The following is a 12334-nucleotide window of genomic DNA, read 5'->3' on the forward strand; positions in this document are numbered from 1 at the left end:
AAATGCCTTAATCCTTGGCCTCTAAATAGAGAGTTATTTTCAATTTCTCCAGTTCCTAATGTTTTAAATGGAGCTACTGTTCCCCTTAGAGCACCCAGTGGCTGGCTGGAGACCTTTATTGATATATATGTATAAATTACACCGATCCCGTCTGCTGCCTACAGATCCAATCATATTGAACTAATGCGCATATAAATAAAAACCTGGAAGTGTGGTTTATGGCAATAAGTAGTGCAGTCGAAGTTTATACCGTTCTGCAAAGACACCTTGATACATTGCTGATAATCTTCATAATGCGTTTAAAGAGGCAGTGTGTCAGTTCAGGCCGGAGCACCCTGGAGACAGAATGGGAAATCTGATTCCCGAGCTTCTGATTGACCATGAGAAGAATCTGTCCTGCCAAGGGGAGATCCACCCCAGGCTACAAGGGGCCCGGCACTGGAAACATTTCCCCCAAGTCGCCAGGCTGTAAAGAGATGGGGTAGTCTACCAAAGGTTCAGGGGTTGGATAAGAGTTCTGCTGTTTTTTGCAGCCTGTGTTCTGTGGTTAGTCCCGATGGTGGGCTGGCTCCAGAGTAGCTGAGGATTGGCTGGGAGTGTTCTACAAAGCAGAGGTCTTGTACCCCGCAAGACATCCCAGAGGAATGAACCCTCCCTTACTGGCCTTCCTTCCATCCACTCTGTAGCCTGCAGCCGGCACAATCTTTCTTTCTTTTCTTTTTAAAATTATTTATTAGTTTCAGGTGTACAAAACAATGTACTAGACATTTGTACCCTCACGAATATAATCCTCCTCCCCCAATGCACTACCCCTCTGACATTGCACACAGCCGTTACGTTTCCACTGTCTGTTCCTTATGCTGTACTCCGCTTCTTGTGAACACACACACACACACACACACAATTATAGTTGACATTCATTATCGTTCAGCTTCAGCTTCAGGTGAACAGTGCAGTGATCAGGCATCTACACCGTCCATGAAATGGTCTCCCTAATAAGTAAGACAAGTGCCCATCGGATACCCTACAAAATCTTTACAACGTTATTGATTATATTCCCCAAACTGTCTTTCATGGCACAATGTTTCTTGAAGGTGAATCTGATCATGGCTGCTCTGCACACTTTCTCCTCACCGACCTCACTCACGCGGGGAGCCTTTCGGGTGTGAGCCACGCCCATGGCTTCAGCCTCCTTGAGTTCTGCGTTCCCTAGTCTGCCTGCTGCAGCCGCTGGTCTTCTTTGCTGTGTTGTGAATGTTGTCGTCTGCCTGGACTGCACAGTCCACATAATATAGGACCAACTCTCTGCCTGTTGGGTTATTATCTTGCCCACATCCTCTGTTCCACTTAGAAAGTTCTCCTACCTCTTTACTTTTCCTCCCCACCACCCCCTGAGCCTGCACTGCACTTCCTGTCCTACCTGAGTCCTGCCCAACGCTCATGGTCTCCTTGTTCATGCACATTCCACCGACCCTTCCCCTTGGAAGTTCTCTCTCCTATGTTTCTCTTAGTGAACTTACCACTTTCTACTTAGTATCCCACTGATCTATGTGTGTGCGTGAATCCCCCTCCTGGTCTGAGTATGCCTGGGACTGGTCCATTTGGGAATCTCCAAGGTCCCACAGTACTACCTGCCAATCAGAGGGGCTCAGTAAGTGTTTGCTGGTTGTGAGAATAAACGAATGTGTAAATGCATGGCTGTTGGCCATAGCAGGAGATGCCAGCCTGGACAAGAACGCACAGGGGCCTTTGGACAGTGGATATGAAAAGCATGAAGGTGCCTGGGAGCCTGGGAGTCTGGGAAAGAGGGGCATGGAGCACGGGGTGGAGGGGGGGAGAGGAAGTGGTCATGTCCTTGGACATTTGTGCAGAGCAAGCCTTGAAGCCGAGGCCAGAAAGGAAAGAGGCACAATAAGGAAAACATATCATTCTTATTACAGAAAGTGGCTCTGTGTGTCCCATTGATTGGGCACAGCAACCCCTTTGGAGTTTGGGTAGAAAATATTAGAATTTGTTTATATAGAATGCTCATTAAATTAAAAAAAATTGATATGTTTTAATATGTATCTAATACATTAGTGTTGTTATATATGTATATAATTTAAAAATAAATACACACATTTATAAATATATATTTATGTATTGGATTGGATGACTGTTTTTTTAGCTAATGTAGTTTGCAATAAAAAAGTTTACAGATGCTGCTTTAGAGGTTCAATCTGTGTGCTTAAGCCAGAGGCTGCCAATAACCTACCAATAGTAATAATTTCATCTATTACTCAGGGAAAACCTAAGGATGGTCCTTTGGTTTACTGTTCATACACTGTTTTAGGATCCCAGCTAAAGTTCAGTGTAACGTCATAATAAAGTACACTGGCCTTAGGATTGCTCAGCCTTTGTTTCTAATTCTGGCTCTGCCATATACTAGTAGTATGATCCTGGGCAAGTCAGCTTCTCTGGGTCTCAGTTTCCTCATTTGTAAAATGGGATTTATATTTGTGCCTACTCCCCAAATGAGATAGTTCTTGCATAACACTTAGTAAAATGAGGGGCTCATAATTGAGGCTCAGACATCCTATCTCCCCAAGGACCTACCTAGTCTAGGAATGTTAATTAGCTGTGACCATTTCTTCACCCCGTGCCCATAGCAGACATCACTAATTGATCACCACCTTTTTCCTCCTGGATTTAGATGAGACCTAAGGATTAGGTCACAAAATCCACCCCTTCACCCCCCACCCCCGGAGGCAATTGCAGTCTCTGAAAAGCATTGGCTGCGAGAAGCTGCTCATGTACAGAGACAACCTTGTGGACTTCTCAGCAGCAGGAAAGATCCCAGTGCAACTTGAGGAAGAGCTTTTCCTATTTAGGATCCCAGTGGGATGTTATCAAGCAGGTCTTTGAAAACTTTTCTCTAAGGATTTTTGGGGCTATGGCAACAACAATGAAGAGAATGCCTTGTATTTTGAGCAGTGCTTTAGTTTTCAAAGCACTTTCATGCACATTTTCTAACTTCGTCTTCAGAGCAACCCTGCCTGGCAAAGCAGATCAGGCATTAGAATCAGAAAAGTAGCATTTTTTTTTTTTTTTTTTTTTTTAAAGTGAAAAGAGCCCTAGAGACTTTGTCCAACCTCTCCATTTTATAGACAAAGAAATTGATACCAGAGAGGGTGGCCTGTTCCAGGTAACTTACTTGAAGCCCAGACACTCGTGTTCTACTTCTTGGTATCATCCGCTGTGCCTAGTAGATGCTTAATAAGGATTAGTGAAACAAGGAATGAATGACTAAGTGGATGAATGACCCATGAATGAATATAGTCTCTTAGTGGCCAAATCCAGACCACAAGAACCTTTTATGTGCCATGAAGAGGGGTGGGGGGACATTTTCTCCAAGGGCCCCTTGTAACTATTAATTATCATTGCCCATATGTTCACCTAGGATCACCAGAAGGTTCCACATGTGAGAAATGGCCCAGCACAAGTTTGGCTCTGACTGGAAGCTGTAAACTCTTGGGGAGCAAATAGCCACCATTTTGAGAAAAAACGTACATGGGGAGTCCTAAAATGTCACAGTGTTTGAGTCAGAGATGAAGGAGGAGCATTTGTTGGTGACGACTTTGAAATATTAGGCTCCTGAAGACTTAACAACCTCATGATCCTGAAGTTTGCTTTACGTGCAGTTATAGCAGAACCTGGGCCCTCCTCTTTGAGACTCACACCTGTCCTCCCCTCCCTCCAGGTCTAAGGGGATTCCACCCCATCCATCTTGGGTGTTTTCATAAGTTCCCTTAGTGAGGAAGGGGGCCCCTACATGGCAGATCTTGTGGGAAAGCCTACTTTTGGTTGGCTCTGTGATATCAGAGGGTCGCACGGAAATAATGAGAGTGTGGTTTCTTGGTGTTGGGGAGACTGGAAAAGCATCATGAATATTTTTTCTTGGGGCTAATGTAGATTAATTCCTTCCTTTCGACTTGAATGTTTACTCTCTTTCCTAGGCACTGTAAGGACATACAGAATTTAAAGACCACCAAGAACCAACAGTTGGGAGATGAGGCCAGACATCTATCTACAAGTGAGGTAATTAAGTGATAATTCTATAGATCTGACTAGGGTTAAAATGGGCCACAATGACAGCATGAGGAGTTCTGGGAAGGAGTTCACTATGGGCGATAGTATGGAACTTGAACTGGATGGAGAAGAATGATATCTGTGTGTATTATTTAACAAATACTATAATAGCACTCATATGGCAAGCTCTATTCTAAGTAATTTATAAATATTGATTCATTTAATTCTCATAAGAAGCTGATAAAGTAGATACTGTTATCATCATTTGATAGGTGAGGAAATCAAGGTAGATCGAGCTTAAATAACCAGCCAAAAGTAGAGGTGGGATTTGAACCCAGGCAACCCAGGGCCGCAAATCTTAGCCCCTATGCCACGATACTCCTCTGCATATGTGGAATTTGGAGGGCAGAGGACAGAGGCAAGGTGTGGGCAACATATGAGGAAAGAGTGAATATTTACAGTGGGGACAGTGTATTCAGGAGACCCAGCTGGGTTGGCGGATAAATGGTAATACTGGGAATACTAGCACAGTGATATGAAAATAGGTCAATGGGGGTAGGGTCTGATTATAGATGGTGGTGATTATAATACATAATCATAATATAGTATATGATATATGATATTATATATATATAAAATCTGATTCTAAATTTGTGGTGGTTGTAGGTAAGTCTATGAATTCTTTGTTCCTTCAAGAGGTGGAGCTTGATTGCCCTCCTCTTAAGTATAAACTGTATTAGTGACTCACTTCTAATAGCAGATAACAGAAGTGATGCTACATGACTTCCAAGACTAGGTCATAAAGGCTTGTGGCTCCTTTCTCTTTCTGTGTCTCTCTTGGGTAACCCTCTGGGGGAAGCCAGCTGCTAGGTTGTGAGGACATTCAAGAAGCCCTATGGAGAAACCCATGTGGTGATGAACTAATTAATGCCTCCTGCCAACAGCTATGTGAGCAAACCTTCACGAAAGGATCCTCCAGCCTTGGTCACGTCTTCAAATGACTGTCCAATGACTGTAGTCCTAGCTGACAACTTGACTGCAATTTCATTTTAACTGCTTAGCTTCTCCTGGATTCCTGGCCCACAGAAACTAAAGGATAATACTCACTTATTGTTTGAAGCTGCCAGGTTTTGGAGTAACTTGCTCTACAGCAGGAAGTAAGCAATACAGCTCTCCGTGCTATGTTGAGGAGTGTAGACTCTGGTTTATAATCATAGCCCCTTCCCTACTATGGGGTACCTGGTTGGTAAATGGGTCCTAAAATGCATTATTGATGATAGGGAGCTAATGGAGGTTTCTGAGCAAGTGAATAACATGATGGCAGTAATATTTTAGAAGAATTAATGCAGAGTGGGTGGGCAACATATGAGAAATGAAGAATTGGGGGTGGAAGACACTTATGGTAGGGAGGCAATCCAGGCTGTTGAAATGGCTTAAGCATTTAATGGTTGGGCCCAGGCTTAGGGTAAGGAGAAGCAGCAAAGGAAATACAGATTCCAAGAGAGCTGGGCCCTTGCTTGTCTTTCTTTAGCACAAGAGCTTGAGAGCCTTGCACAGTGCCTGGCACATAGTAGGCACTCAATAATATTTATTGAATAAATGATTGAATAAGTGAGCAGGTGGGTGAGTGAATAACAAAAAAGATAGAAACATGGTACCCAGAAAACTTTTTTCTAGTTTCCTTGAGAAATGAAAACTCTCTGTAGGTAATGTGTGGAGTAGATGTCAGTGGCCTCAAACTCCGTTTTCAGCTTCGGTGATCCTGATTGGGGTTAGCCTGTTTTCAAAGCCCATTCCCATTCTGAAGCTGATTTTAAAACATTCCTTTTCTTTTCACATCACTCATGCCACAAACATTTATTGGGCAGCTATAATATGCTTGGCATCATGATGGGCCCCGAGGGGAGAAGACGAGTGAAGGATGGTCCTGTGGTGCTTCAGTATTTCTTTCTCTGCTTTTATCTTTCGTCATCTCAGAAGTTTATTTTTTGAAATAAAGATTCATTTTCTTAGTGGAATTCTTAAGTGGGGAACGACGAGATGAATTCGGGCTTTTAGGGACTGCTCTTAGAACTTGTGGATAACTTCCACTGTTTGCCGCTCACCCTTGCTGCTGCGCCCTATTAATATTCAGAAGCTGTCACTTTATTTTATCTTTGTTCTTTAGTAGACTAGACTGCTGGCTGGGAGAACCAGGGTTGTCTGGTTTAGCCTTGTCACACTGTGGGGTAGGACAAAAAGAGGCATGGCCCAAGGTTGTTAGTTTTAAAAATATTTTGGGGGGAGTTTCTACACATTTCTCTTGGTGTCACACTCTATTTAATTGACTTCTGTCCCTTTTCCTTGTGAATAAAATTCAGCCTCATTAGGAAGAATCCCAGGCAAGGCCTGCCGTTGAGGGGACAGTTGCTAGAGGGCACACAGTCTAGATTTAAGGCTGAAGAAAAGCTGTAGGGATGGCCCTTATGTATCAAGGGCATAGTCCTACTTAATAGCAGCGACCGGAATGCTGTATTAGAAAGGATTCTGATGTACTCGGGCATGGTCAGAAAAAGCAGCGTGTTGCATGAGTGATGACTGCCCAGGGCATGTATTTGGAGGAACTGTTAAACGGCTGGGTCAGATGAAGCGTTCAGGGTAAGGGAGCAGATGAATGGAGATTAAGAACATTTTCATTGCCCTTGACTAAGTTTTCACCACCTCTTTAGCATCTTCTTTTCCATGATCGCCTTCTTTCTTCCCTTCTACTTCTGCTCTCCTCATGCTCCATTGTTTCTCTTTGTCTTCTCCCCCCGCCTCCACGTACCTTGCTTTCAGGTAATTTAGAAAGTGCCTCCCCACAGCTGCCCTGGCTACACACGTTTGACATACCTATGGCTCTTCTCAGATGGTCTCGAAACAGTTCACGACTACCGAGTACTTAGGGTGATGGAGACCAATGGCTTTACAGCCCCCCAGGCTTCATTTTGCCTCTGGTTCCTCTGGCCTTCATAGTACTCTGGCAGAGGCACTAAAGAAGCCACAGGATTTGCAAGGCCGACACGTACGTGGCTAAGAAGGAGCTCTCAACATGAGAACAATGTGCACACCTGTGACCCCGTGCTCCCCTCTCCACGCTATGCACAGACAGACACGCGAGTCTCCCCAGAGCACGCGCTCTGGTTCTTCTCATCAGAATTAAATTCACTTAACATTTTAAAAGAAAAAGTGTCTGAAAATATTCACACAATTGACTCGAAAGGACAAACTGTGTTTCATTTACATTTGCGTTCCATTTAAGTCAAGGCGGACACACTCAAAGCTGCTTCCTCTAATAGAGGCAGACTCAACTATTAACATAATGCTTCTCTTTTTTTCCCTTCTCCCCATCTGATAACCACATTTTACTCTTAAATATTTAGTTTTCTTTTATTCAATCTTTTAGGTTATTATATTGGTACAGGAGGGAGGGGGGAGAAAGTCTTTTTCTCATCCCAGTTGATATTCATCTGTCTGCCTAAAATTATTATTTTTTCTTTTTTCCTTTTTTTTTTTTGTCATTTACCACCATTTTGGCTGGTGGGTATAGGGTTTTTTTTAAAACCTCTAAGCACATTGAACGTCTTTAGGCTTGAACGTTAGACAGGAGACTGATAGGATAATGATGATGGAATGTTAAATGCTATCTATGTAAATCAGCTCCATCAATGGGCACAGGATTCAGCTACTTTAGGCCTTTTTTGACATACATTTTCATTTTTTTAAAAGGAGAATAATATTGGATTGTTATTAACCTACTTTAGAAGAGTTTTTGCATTACCAGACACATTACTATTTTGCATAAAGTCATATTAAATTTTGGTATGATGTACAACATCATTTTCTCCTAAATGCTGCTTTTAACCTTGAAATAATTCCTTTTGTATTTTTGGTGGATGACTGGCTTCTGATAGCCAGACCCTGATCAGGAGGTAGAAAGGAAGAAATGAAGATCTTTACGTGCCCTCTCCAGGCAGGGAAAAGGAACTTGTATTTTCTCCACTTATTTAAAGTATGGGAATGGGCTGGGTAGATTCTAAGAGCGATTATATTTTGAGGTGATCAGTGAAACCTCTGGTTCATCTTTGGGTTCTAGAACAAAACAGTAGAGAGCCAAGTTTGTAATAGGATTGGATTTGATTAAGGGCATCCGAGTGGTTACGACTCTTGGTTGCAAGTGATAGGATCCAATGCAAACCTGGTTATAAACTAGACTACACAAGGACACAAGTGGCCTCAACGGTGGCCTGGAAGCAGGACCTCAAGACATGTCATCAGGTGTCGGTCTTCTCTCCTTTGTCTCTCATTTCTCCCTTCTGCCTTCTCATCTCTCTCTTCACATCTGTCTCTCCCGTATCTGTCTCACCCCGCATTTTACTTCCCTCTCTCCCTCATTTCTCTTCTCCACCCTTCTCTCCTTCATCCCTCTCTGCCTATCTTTCTTTCTCTCCCCGATCACTGTTCACTCTCCCATCTCTGTCTCCCCTGTTGCACTCTCTCCATTTTCTCTTCATTTTTCCTTCACCCCATTTCTACCCACTTCTCCCTTTCTGTCTCCCATTGTTTGTCTTTCCATTATTTTTCTCTCCCATCTCTCTCTCTCTTTCTATTCTTCTATCTCTCGCCCCTATCTTTCTCTCCAACCTCTCTCCCGTATTTCTTCCTCTCTTATCTCTCCTCCAACTCTCTTTCCCTCTGCCCTATTTCTTTCCCATCTCTGGATCTCTTCATACAGACTGTGTATTGGCTCCCTCTACATAGCTGGGGAGATGGCTCAGGCAGCTCCAGTCTTACACATTCCCAGCTTGGTGACTCCAGAGAAAAAAGAATGCTTTCTCCCCTAGACTCCAGTTTTATATAAATCTCAGAGAAGATTTTTCATTGACTTGGTCTACATGCCACTTCTTGGGATTAATTTACTTATGCCAGCAAAATGAGAAACTGTTTCACCTACTTGGGTCAAATTCTACCCCTGTAGCCAGTGGTGATCGGGGCGGGGGCAAGATATTAGGATTGGCAGCCCCATCACCATCATTTACAGTAAGAAAGACACCTTCCATTAAGGAAATGGGAGTGTTTTAACAGAAGAGACAGGAAACGGACTCCTGGCAGACAGACAGTAGATGTCTCCCACAACCACCAAGACAGGAGCGCGGAAGGAAAACAGTCCTCCATTCCACTGTCTTGTTCTGGCCAGATACTGTACACTGGTAAGGGGGGAGGAGGGGCACATTTCTTGCTCATGGATATAGCTGGTCTTTTCTTTTTCGGTCTTAGAGATCCATCTAGTTGGCTGAAAGTGAATCTACTTAGTGACCTTTCTTCTTTGTCTCTAATGTCTTAACCTCCCACCTTATTGTGAGGGGTTCCCGCAGGGGAGCAAAACAGGGACACATCCGCCACCTTTGGTCTGGGCTGCTTCTCATTCTAACTGTGCTAACTCCACGCAGTTCCTTGGGGTTTCTTGATTCCCATAGCAGGCTGGGTAGATTGTAATAGGATTGGATTTGATTAACACGTTGCGTACGGCGGGGTTTAAATCCCTCATGAAGATTCTCGTGATCCATACGCAACGTGTTAAGGGCATCAGAGTGGTTATGACCCTTGGTTGCAAGTGATAGGATCCAATGCAAACCTGGTTATAAACTAGAATACACAAGGACGCAAGTGGCCTCAGGGTAGGAATTTTATCCATGACTCAACCTGAAACAGGTGGGCACGTTTCAAAAAAGGAAGCAAGAAAGAAGAATAAAACATTCACAAACAGGAAGGAATAGTATGATCCAGGGATGTCAGTATTGAAAAGGGAAATGTGGGGTACTGGGGTATTGAAGGACCATGCTCACCCCCTTGGTGCATCGGCGGTGTGAGTGACAGAGACAGAGATGGGATCCCCAATGAGACAGGAGAGAGAAGTGAGGCCAAGGAACTGCTGACACTCCCCTGGTTTCCTTCACACGAGGTTGTAGGTGAATGTCCTTCCCTCCGTATAAACAAACGAGGATTTGGGAGCTTGGGTGGGGAGAATGACAAACACACCTTTAATTGGGATGGAAAGCATTTGGTTGGATTTAGTTGCTTCCAAATGCCGTAGCTTAAGAGAGCCAATCCCAAAGATGAGTTGAGGCCAATTCAGTTTCTCCCTGATAAATAGGGCCAGGCATGTTGACAATGTGCGTCAACGGAGAAACCAACCTCACGGGCCTTTTTCAAGATGTTTATGGAGGAGGTCGTGGGGCAAGATGGGAAACGGGGCTCAGAGGGTGGTGCTGAGAGCTCTGTTTCCTCCACCAGGATGTTAATAGCAGTTTCTGGCCGAGCCTGGGGCTTGAGCTGCCCATTTTGGATTTGGCTGGCGACTCCTCTGGGCAGACTTTGCACCTCTGCCTGTTTGTGTTAGAACGCGACACATGGGCCCAGCAGCCAGCCAGGTGCCAACCATGTAATCTGACACCATATGTTCCCAAGTCAGGAGAGAATAGAGCAGACTTTTTTCCCCCAATTTTGGAAGTAGGTTAATTACATTCATATATATTTTCAGCCCTACGGGTCATAGATGCGAAATTATTCCTGACATAGTTAGGTGGTCATTAATGACCCAAATTATTAAGTGTGAACTTTACCATCTCCGAGATGGTGCAAAGAGCATATGCTCAGAATAAGACCACAGCTCAGAAAGATATTCCCTTAGAATGTTCCTCATTGGCACTACTTTCAAAATGGATTTGAAGTGTTGTTTTGAGGGCAAATCGGTGTGGCTCCTTTGACCAGCATCCTCTTCTGCCCAGATGTTGGCTTGTTTGCAATCTTTAACCAGTTTTCTAGGGGTTATTGATGGATAGGGCCAGCTGTGGCATTTCTCTGCCGCGTGTTGTTCTTAAAGTTCAAGTATAAAAGCCAAACTTTTGACTAACAAATGAAGTCTATTTGATTCAGGGCATTTAACCAATGAAAGCTAATGACAGTCTTTCACAGAGCTAATAGTTGTTGAGAGTTTGATTAGTGTCACAAAGATGCTGAGACATTTACATGCAATATCTTATTGAATCCTTGAACGTCTTATGTGGAAGGAACTCCAGATGTGTAATTGACGTTTCTCCATCCTGGTCTGTACCTAGGAAGCTGACAGATATGGATCATATCCACTGCTCCCCTGTCCTCTGGCTTAGTTTTGGGTTTGGCCAGTGAAGATCCCTGAGAAGAAAATTAGGGGATAGAGGCAGAGAGTGACTTTGAACTAGAACTAGAACTAGTTCAGTTCTGAACTGAACTAGACAGTTTGGATATAAACACAACTTCTTCACTCTGAGTAAGCCACTAAGGATGTCTGCTCCTCAAATTTTGGTCTATGAAATAGAGATGATTCTACCTATTTCTTGGGTGGTGGTGAGGAGGATTAAATTAGATGATGCGTGTAAAAATATCTAGCCAGATTTCTCCATTATAAAGATATTTTTTCCGTTTCCTTTGCATTTTGCAAGTAGTCTGAGGGGGTGATACTTTGCTACCATAGTCTGTTCCCTAATGCAGCAGCTACCCTTATCCTGCCCAGATCCCCCAGGGCCACCTGAGGGGTCACCTGCATTGCCTTCATTGCAATGGCTACTTTTGTCTCTTTGCCTGAGGGAATGTGCTTTGTCCTAAAAAGGAGCAGGCCAGGAATGCCACTGTTTATATCCATTCCTGTATTTTAAGTCTTTTTCTCAATTCACAATCTTGCCAATTTCACAAAAATTTGAATTTTGTCAAATGCCTTCTCAGTGTGCCTGGCTCATGTGATTTGTCCCTTTGGTTTATTAGCACGGTGACCTATATTAATAAGTCTTTTCATGTTGAACTCTTCTTGCATGGCTAGAGCATTATTTTAATCAACTATTTGGTTGTATTTATTAATATTCTATCTATTTTTGCATCCATATTTACAAGAGAGATTGACCTGTAGTTTTTGGGTGCCATCTTTACCAGATTCAGGTATCAATGTTATACTTGTCTTATAAAAGGACCTGGGGAATTTTCCTTTATTTTCTCTTCTCTGGAACAGGTTAAGAGTCTTTGGGATTGTCTTTTTTGGAAGTCCAGTTTCTGTATGAAATAATTTAGGCCTGCTGCTTTGTTTATTTTGTTTTGTTTTGTTTGTGGTAGGTCTGTTAAGTCTTTTAATTTTCTTTTTTTCGTCTAGGAAATTGGTCTGTTCAAACTTTGTCTACTGGAATCGGTTTGGTGAGTTGTATTTTCTTAAAATTATCCA

At 43.2% G+C, this 12334-nt stretch overlaps 1 long non-coding RNA gene across 1 annotated transcript in view; it reads left to right on the top strand.

Moving 5' to 3' along the window:
* LOC109451629 (uncharacterized) overlaps positions 1 to 12334 on the top strand; it is a 450797-nt gene that overhangs the window by 169594 nt on the left and 268869 nt on the right. Inside the window, exons 3-4 of the long non-coding RNA XR_012489526.2 lie at positions 3996 to 4077; positions 12266 to 12306. This is a non-coding gene — a long non-coding RNA (uncharacterized LOC109451629). The remainder of the gene's footprint in view (positions 1 to 3995; positions 4078 to 12265; positions 12307 to 12334) is intronic.

The sequence above is a fragment of the Rhinolophus sinicus genome, chromosome 5 (genome assembly GCF_057876585.1).
Source record: "Rhinolophus sinicus isolate RSI-liver-muscle chromosome 5, RSI-T2T, whole genome shotgun sequence".
Lineage (NCBI taxonomy): Eukaryota > Metazoa > Chordata > Mammalia > Chiroptera > Rhinolophidae > Rhinolophus > Rhinolophus sinicus.